The sequence below is a fragment of the Limulus polyphemus genome, unplaced genomic scaffold (genome assembly GCF_000517525.1).
Source record: "Limulus polyphemus unplaced genomic scaffold, Limulus_polyphemus-2.1.2 Scaffold4109, whole genome shotgun sequence".
In the NCBI taxonomy this organism is placed as follows: domain Eukaryota; kingdom Metazoa; phylum Arthropoda; class Merostomata; order Xiphosura; family Limulidae; genus Limulus; species Limulus polyphemus.
This window is the reverse complement of record NW_013669719.1, coordinates 58,418-67,259: the sequence shown is the minus strand read 5'-3', so window position 1 is coordinate 67,259 and position 8,842 is coordinate 58,418. Positions and strand designations below refer to the sequence as shown.

The 8,842-nt window shown below is 31.7% G+C and overlaps 1 protein-coding gene across 5 annotated transcripts in view; it reads left to right on the top strand.

Annotated features, from left to right (window-relative positions):
* The window catches only part of LOC106470600 (tripartite motif-containing protein 2-like), a 27,572-nt gene that overhangs the window by 2,026 nt on the left and 16,704 nt on the right, over positions 1-8,842 (top strand). For 2 of the 5 annotated variants that reach the window (XM_022399221.1, XM_022399222.1), the window contains exon 2: positions 2,304-2,415. The exons of 1 other annotated variant lie outside the window; for it this stretch is intronic. The gene's annotated coding sequence lies outside the window, so the exon portion shown is untranslated. Of the gene's footprint in view, positions 1-2,303; positions 2,416-7,558; positions 7,836-8,842 lie in introns of those variants that run through there. 2 more of the 5 variants (XR_002613075.1, XR_002613076.1) reach the window with 2 other exon arrangements.

Below are 8,842 nucleotides of genomic sequence, written 5' to 3'. Positions count from 1 at the left end.
GGAAACAATTCTTCCAGTTCCATGCTCTTCTTTTTGACATTGCACCCGCTCCTTATGTCTTCATTTGAGTGATGAGAACATTTGTCTGCCATCTTCACAGATTGGATGATTGGCTTCTCCCTACCCTTTCTAGGGAGGATTCATTCTGTCACACTCCACATCAACATATTTGAACTTCTCATAGTTCATCAAGCATATTACTATTTCTTCCTCCTCCTTATGGATCAGTTGGTCATGATTTCAGGATTCTTTGCTTCTACACATCTGACCTGCTATTTTAAGCTCATTCTCATCAAGTATGTCTCAAACCTTGTCATTTACTGAGGGCTTTGAGCCCGAACCAAGCCCGTGCAGAAAGAGTTAAGAGAAGTGATCCATCACCCTAGGATCGACCTCGTAACCACTTTGTGCTTGTTATAGTTTTCATGCTATAATTTTAATAGTAAGCATATGTTAACAAAATTTGGCAGATTATCAGTAAAGCATTACAATGCTTTTATCCACAAAATATCAATTTTTATTTATTTATTATATCTTAAGGTTTGTTAAGCGATATTTTTTATCATGCCTTTTTTTTCTTTTTGCATGTTGCATATCCAATATGCAAAGTAATTTTTATTTTAAGATTAAAAATACTTTTATGCATCAGAAAATCTTCAAATTTCACATGCAAAATATTGATAATGTCCAAATAGTTATCAAATGTTTCTTAAGAAAAAAAAAAGTTTATTTTATCTGTTATTTTCACAAACGAATCTGTACAGGTTCAGTTGATTTGATTAATCTTGTAACCACCATAAAAAAATTAGGAAACAAATATAATTTATGTCTCTTTCATTCTAGAATGACAACAAATAATAACACGAAAACATAAATGTTTAGACTTAATAGTTTAAATCTCATAACATTATACGTTTATATATATATTTATTATTTTTATTGTATTTATTGCCTGCCTGACAAGACAGAATTTACAATGACATGGCATACATGCTCTCGTGTTACTGTATCCAATAATATAAAACTGACCTTTAATCTTTACAAAGTGACCTGTCTTGGCTGTGTTTTAGTAGACTAGTATTTTGTAAAATACAGTCAAATTTCAATTAGACTATTTCAAATAAAGTCTAATGACTGATTTGCATAGCAATAATTGCCTATTGACTTGTAATCAATATGTCTATAAATACACCCTAAAATGCTATTAGTTTTACAACTAACAACAGAAAACTACTTCAATGGCTTGAATGACTTTATCCACCACTATGCCAAGATCCTTTTCTTCAGTCATACTATTGGGTGGGTTCCCATTTATATTTACGATGTGCATTAACTTACAATTAGAAGTACCCAAGAGTTTGTTGCATTAACTTACAACTAGAAGAGATAATTCTTTGCTTTACTTCTGTGTTTACTGTTCTATGTTTTAAGAAAAATAAGTTCAAGAACTTATTTCAAAATAGCAATAATCTATATACATATATATAATGTATAAGGTACAGTTTTAGTCGCCTTAACTAAGGATATTGACTTTTTGGAAAGGGCTCAGAAAGGATAATTCCAAGAATGGAAGAGAAATCTTGCAGGGATTTATTAAGATCTTATTTCCTCTTGAGAAAGTAAGGACAAGAGATGATCTTTATGCTATATTTTGAAGATAATAGTACAAGAGAACACACTTTTAAGATTTGGAAAAGGCAGGCTAATAAGCCCCAGTTAAGACGGTTTCATATTTCTAACAGAGTGGTTGACTTGTTTAATGAGTTACTGTTGGCAGGAGTGGAGACCAGTACTTTATATGATTTCCTGAACAATGAGGATTGGTTTAAATGTTGCTCAGATGACTGTGTTTAAGAAGCCGATGGGCAGATTTTTGTGAAACTCTAGGTTTAGGCCAATTTGACTATTCAGAAGACAGTGGTTGATGGCTTTTATATCCATATAAAGGGGTCCAAAATTTGTTAACTCATAATGGCTATCGTAAGACAGTAAAACTACCAGTCAGTAATACTGGTCGTGAGCTAGTCTTTGATTCTCCCTTGCTTACACTTACATAGATTTTTAAAAGAAAGAGGGGGGGTCCCTATTCCCCCCCCCCCCCCCCCCCCCTAAAATCTGTCACTACAGTGTGGCTATCAGTTTTGTAAATGCAGTAGTCTGAACAGATGAAATGACTTTTGAAACAACTGGTATATTAGTAGAATCTAAATAAATTTCTGAATCTACAGAATAAAGTAGCTTATGTATTGTATACCTTATGAATATATATACTTTATTAATGAATGTTATTCAATTTTTTACAGTAATTTGTAAACAAATGGAAAGAAAACCAACCTTCAAAACATCCCACGCAAACCAGAAAACAAAGATTTGTCATCATGGGCTATAACTGTTGACCAAATTCTACTAAAACAGGTATTTAATTTTAATAAATCAGAGAATATTTAACTTTAAGCTAGTTCATATATATATATATATATATATAGAGAGAGAGAGAGAGAGAGATGTATGTGAATTGTATTACAATATTCAGTAATAGACAATGAATATATCAGATTTTATCTATATTAATGTGTCATTTAATGTTATAATGATGGATAAACACACATTTAAGATATTTATTCATAGTTTTTATTGTAATTGTTGAAATTTGCTTGTGCCTTAGCATTTAAGAACCAAATTTACAACATGAAGAAAACCATTAAAAATATAAAACATCAAAAAAATAATAAAAATTTTAGTTTGAATATTTGTTGAAAGGTGCTCTTATTTAGATATTCCTTTCAGTTCTAATATACATACATTATGCTTAAAACAAAAAAGGCCGTTTTAAAGAGAGGTCATATCCAACCATGCTCATATTGCTAAGATAAATACTAAAGAAGCAATAGAATGACATGCTCATTACAGTATGATCTAATTTATACATGAAAAAATAATTTAACACACAATAATGCTACTTGTACATTTATGTATGGTGTTAAATTTTAATTAATAGTCAAAGCCAATGTTCAATTTTTCATTTGTTTGACTTAACAATATTTTAATGTTATTATTATTTTTTCATAAATTTTAAAGAGACAAAAAGGAACTTATTAGCCCATCAAGGATGTCCCTTCCATCTCCCAACTGTAACCACCCCTTACTACTACTCGTGTATTCATCCAATTGTTTCTTTAACTCTGTTAAGTTTTCTGCCTCCACCACCCTTGAAGGCAGCTCATTCCAAAACCCAACCACCCTGTTTGAAAAGTAATACTGTCTAAGCTGCAGATGACTCCTACGCTGCCAAAATTTAAATGTATGACACCTATTGTTTTCACTGCTAAACACAAAAAGTTTGATAATCAAATCCCCTCTGACTCTTCTCCTCTCCAGAGAAAATAAGTTTAGAGATTTTAGTCTCTCCTCATAGAACAATCCCACCATCCCAGATATAATCCTAGTGGCTCTTCTTCAACAATTCAATGTCCTTCTTGAGGAAGGGAGCCCAAAACTGTACACAGTACTCTAAACAAGGCCTTACAAGTGATCTATACAGTGAAACAATAATATCGCTTGTCTTGTATTCAATATTTCTATAGATGCTACCCAAAATCCTATTAGCCCTCTTGCTAGCTACAATACACTGTTTAGATGACTTAAGTGATTTTTCGACCACAACACCAAGATCCTTTTCTTCAACCATAGTACTTAATGTATTCCCATTTAAATTGTAACAATCATTTGAATTGTGAAGACCTACATGCATCACCTTACATTTTGAATAGTCATGGTGATCATTAAGGCTTAAAGAAATGTATCATATTTTTCTTCTACTAACAGTAAAGAAGAATGAATTGTAAAAGATTTGGTTTCACCTGTAGCTAATTTGAGGTCAAAATAGAATCGTTTACACGAGGTCAAAGGGAGATTATCTTAAAGTGTACAGCAATTATTTTCTTAAAAAACTGCACATATTATTTGTTTTACTACATTCATTCAAATTTTTAAAATCTATCTAAATATATAAGTAGGTACCGTGTCTTCAAAGAATAGCTTCACAGCCCTCTACATGAAGCCCATTAAATCCGTGACAATTACCGCTGTCTTTGTCACAATCCATTTAGCGACAACACTAAACACTTATTGTTTCTATGTAGTGCCTATATGAAACAGTAAAATGTTACGTGATTGATGCTCTTAAATAGCACTAGTATAGGGACTTAACACATAAGAGCTCACCATGGTTACAGGAGGTGAAAACTATATTTTCCCCTAACTTTTTTCTTGTAGTTTAACCATGTTAGATTGACAAATGATCAAGCCCTTGATAAGTTACTTACAACTACATGATAATACCACTGCTTCTGACATGACAAATATTTTGGATTGCTGTTTATACTTTAAGAACAATAAATTGCTGTTCGTTTTCTTAAAATGATGTTTCATTCATTTATTAGAGCTTTTTAACCATGGTATAAAATAAAGTTATCAAGCATATTTTGTTTTGCCCCTTGGCTGCTGCTATTCAACGTAGGCCACACTGGTTACTTGTTCCTTCAATATACGTTCATGCACAATTATCAACACTTGATGGTAAACGTGATATTTTTATCACTTTTCTAGTCTTGATGACATTGTTTTTTGATATTTTGGAGAATATTTTCATATCTTTAAGTGGTTGGTGAATTTGTATTCATTTTATTGAAATTTGGTAAGAGTGAGTTGGCAGCTATAGAAGAGTATTAAGAAATAGAGTCCGTATCTTGTCTGTTCATTAAAGTTGAATTTCAAACTACAAAGCATTTTTGAAACATAATTTTGAAATAGTTATTTTAAAGAACATAAGGTTCTAATGATAAATACATTTTTCAGGATAAAAAAATGAGGGTATGATAATAATTTTTTGAGAAATCTTTAAAATGTTCACACACACACACTTGGATTTTTTATTGTAGACAGTATTGAAGTTTTTTAATACTGTATATTGTGGAAAGCGAAAACTATCAATATTTCTGACGTTATATATTGATATTTTTGGTATCATACGATGACCAACACTACATTTTGCACTCGAAAACATTGCTTTCTTATGCACTTAGTTAATTATGTACGCAGTTTATTTTTGACATTTAAAAAAATTTAGCTAAAGAGTTATTAACTTTTAATATAAATACTTGATTTATCCCACACACTTTTGAAATTAAAAATAAAAAAACAGCTAAAATGGCATTTTGGGCACCACCAGGTGGCAAAACATCATTTTATTGTATATTTTTTAAATACCATTTTAGTTGTTTTTTTTATGTTTAGTTATTAACTTGTGGATGCTTTTGTTGCAAGAACCTGAACTTTTGGTAAGGAGAGTGTCACATGGTTCTAAGGTAGTTAACATTGTACCAAGTTTTGTTAAGGGAGGTGTAGCATAGTTCTAAGGTAGTTAACATTGTACCAAGCTGTGGTAAGGGAGGTGTAGCATGTCCTATTCTAGTTAGCATTGTATTAAGTTTTGTTAAGGGAGGTGTAGCATGGTTCTAAGGTAGTTAACATTGTACCAAGTTTTGTTAAGGGAGGTGTAGCATAGTTCTAAGGTAGTTAACATTGTACCAAGTTTTGTTAAGGGAGGTGTAGCATAGTTCTAAGGTAGTTAACATTGTACCAAGTTTTGTTAAGGGAGGTGTAGCATAGTTCTAAGGTAGTTAACATTGTACCAAGTTTTGTTAAGGGAGGTGTAGCATAGTTCTAAGGTAGTTAACATTGTACCAAGTTTTGTTAAGGGAGGTGTAGCATGGTTCTAAGGTAGTTAACACTGTACCAAGTTTTGTAGAGGTTGTTTACTCAATTTTATATTGGACTGTTCTCTGTTCTCTCTGTGAACCATGATATACTTTGGTGCTTAAGACCTTTGTAACACTCCTGACTTCCATGGATTCAGGAGTCTTTCCAGCATACTTGAACCATGAACTTTTGGCCAAGGGAGGTCTAAAGATCAGTTTGCAACCAAAGCACATAGAATTGAAAAATTACTGTATCTAGAAAGTTTTATTTTTGAGTTCATATTCCTCAAGATTTCTTCACAAACATCTTCCTTTATAGATGATGTTTTGGAGTTATTTGGAGTCATCCCATTTCTGTTAGGTTTCTACTGGATCTTCTTCAGTTTCTACCTGTAGCATTATACATTTGCCATAATCTAACAGTGAAATTGTTGATCTGTATTTGAAATTTTGAGTTTCACGTTGCACTTCTAAAGGTAAAATGTTTGTATTAAGCCTACTCAGCCACATTTTATTTTCCTTTACATAAATTAATTTTGAAAACTTAAAAGTGTATTGATGATTGTTTCCTGCCTTCTCCAATATTGTTTTATAAAAGTATCAAGGGTTTGACACTAGGTTATTTGCTGTGGGTTATATAGTCATACTATTAAAGATAACTAGCCCAGAATGTAGTTCATTGTCTTTCAACTCTGACTAGATGTTCATTATGTTTAGTGCTTATCGTGTTATCCAAGGTACTTATTACCCAATTTTCTGACATATAAATGTACCACTGCACATGTACCCACAAAATAAATGGTAGATAGAAATCATAGTAGGTATAAATCATAGCAATTTACTCTTTATTTTGTTAACTACAGAAGCCCCCTCCAATGGCACAGAGGTACGTCTGCAGACTTACAATGCTATAAACCGGGTTTCAATACCCGTGGCGGGCAGAGCACAGATAGCCCTATGTGTAGCTTTGTGCTTATGTTCAAAACAAACAAACATATCAATACAGAAAATGTGGTGATTACAGCCAAAAACCATCCTGCGATAGTGTTCGTATCAGGCTACATGTTTAACAGTCTTACAGCCAAAAACTATCCTGAGATAGTGTTCGTATCAGGCTACATGTTTAACAGTCTTACAGCCAGAAACCATCCTGAGATAGTGTTCATATCAGGCTTCATGTTTAACACTCTTACAGCCAAAAACCATCCTGAGATAGTGTTCGTATCAGGCTACATGTTTAACAGTCTTACAGCCAAAAACCATCCTGAGATAGTATTCAGTTTTAAAGTTTCATTATTTGCTGCTTGTCATGATTTTGGAAGCTAAACAAAATAGTAATTGGAGGTGATGTATCTGGTTTGATTTTTGCATTATGAGATTATTGATGCCAGTATTAATTTTTGTAATTTACATTGGATGGAGCTATCTGCAAATTTTAAAGTAATTAAATGCTTAACTCTTGAAACCCAAACAGTAAACGTGATGTTTTATTTCATGAGATATATGTAATGCCAATGATTTTTTAGATGCTTTTTATTTAGATGTATATATTTTATATTTAGTTAGTGTGATGACTTATAAATCTTTCTCACATCAGATTTAATCTAATTTGACAAAATTTACATTAAAAAATGCAGTAAAAGTAAACCTTGTTTTTTATGACAGTGTTATTAAAATAATCAAATAATTTAGAGCAGTCAGTCTGTAAGCAAATATGTTGTAACTAGCTTCTTGGTGCTTGTGAAGTTTGAAATTTATTCTGATAGGAGTAACATTTAAAGATTTTTTATAAACAAAAGGTGACGGTGTAGCCACGTAACCCTGAACAAGACGAGAGGAAGTCCTCAATAGCCGTGGCACTTGAAATTCTTTTAGACAGAATTAGAGTAAATTAATCTATGAGACCTTTTATTTCCTTTTTATTAGCTATATTTTTGTGTGCCAACAATACCAAATGTGGGACTCGTGTATGCCCGATTCAGTTTTAGTTCTCATCAGCATCTCTACCAGCCTACCCTCAGATTTAAATTCTTTTAGGCAGTATTAGAGTAAATTAATCTACGAGGCTTGACCTTCTGAGTCCAAAACTGTAATTAGAGCTCAAATCAGTCAAGAGGTGACAGAGTTATTAGCTAAAAGTTTGTACTTGAAAAAACAAAAACAAACTCGGAGCCATTCTATTAGCTGCTTTGCCACAACTAAAAAGTATAGGATAAGTCTTTAGAAAAATATAAATTATTGTCATGGATGTGGTATATATTTTTTTAAGATATATTTTTAATATTTTAATTTAGATAGTTGTTTGCTAGAGGGAGTTTGTCATGATATAATGATGATGCAGCATCTTGAAGCTTTCTGTAGTATGTAGAAAACTAGTAATAATATAAAAATTCCAGACTGAGTGAGTTAGAATTACTTAATCAGTTCAGAGTCAGTTAAAAAGCTTTAATTAGATAACGTAAGTTGGTCCATGATTTAATTAGTCTATTTGTTAATGATTAAGTCATTGAGTTATAGTTATGTATTCAGTGATCAGAGAGTGAGTCAGTCAGTCAGTATGTTTGTTATTGATTGATTATTGAGGAAATTTTTCAAGTAAGTGACTTGATCTTCATTGGTAAGATTGGCATTTATTTGTTTCAAAATTTCTATTGAAATATTGTTTGTAAAGGTAGGCCCACCAGTGAGTAAAGCTAATAGCCTGTATAAAATGTCATTGAAGAAATAATTTAATTCGTTATCCTTAAGTGGACTCTGTTTTATGTTATTTTTAGTGAATAATCCAAAAATAACTTGCTTAATTATAGAACACATTACAACAATATCAAAAGAAGCACATCTAGTATTTTTAGAAATGTTACGTCTCTGTGTAGCTGGTTCTTTTTTAAAATATTGTAATGTCATTGTTTAGCCAGTTCTTTTTTAAAAATGTTATGTCATTGTTTAGCCAGTTCTTTTTAAAAATGTTGTAATGTCGTTGTTTAGCCAGTTCTTTTTTAAAAATGTTTTCATGTCTTTGTTTAGCCAGTTCTTTTTTAAAATGTTTTCATGTCTTTGTTTAGCCAGTTCTTTTTTAAAATGTT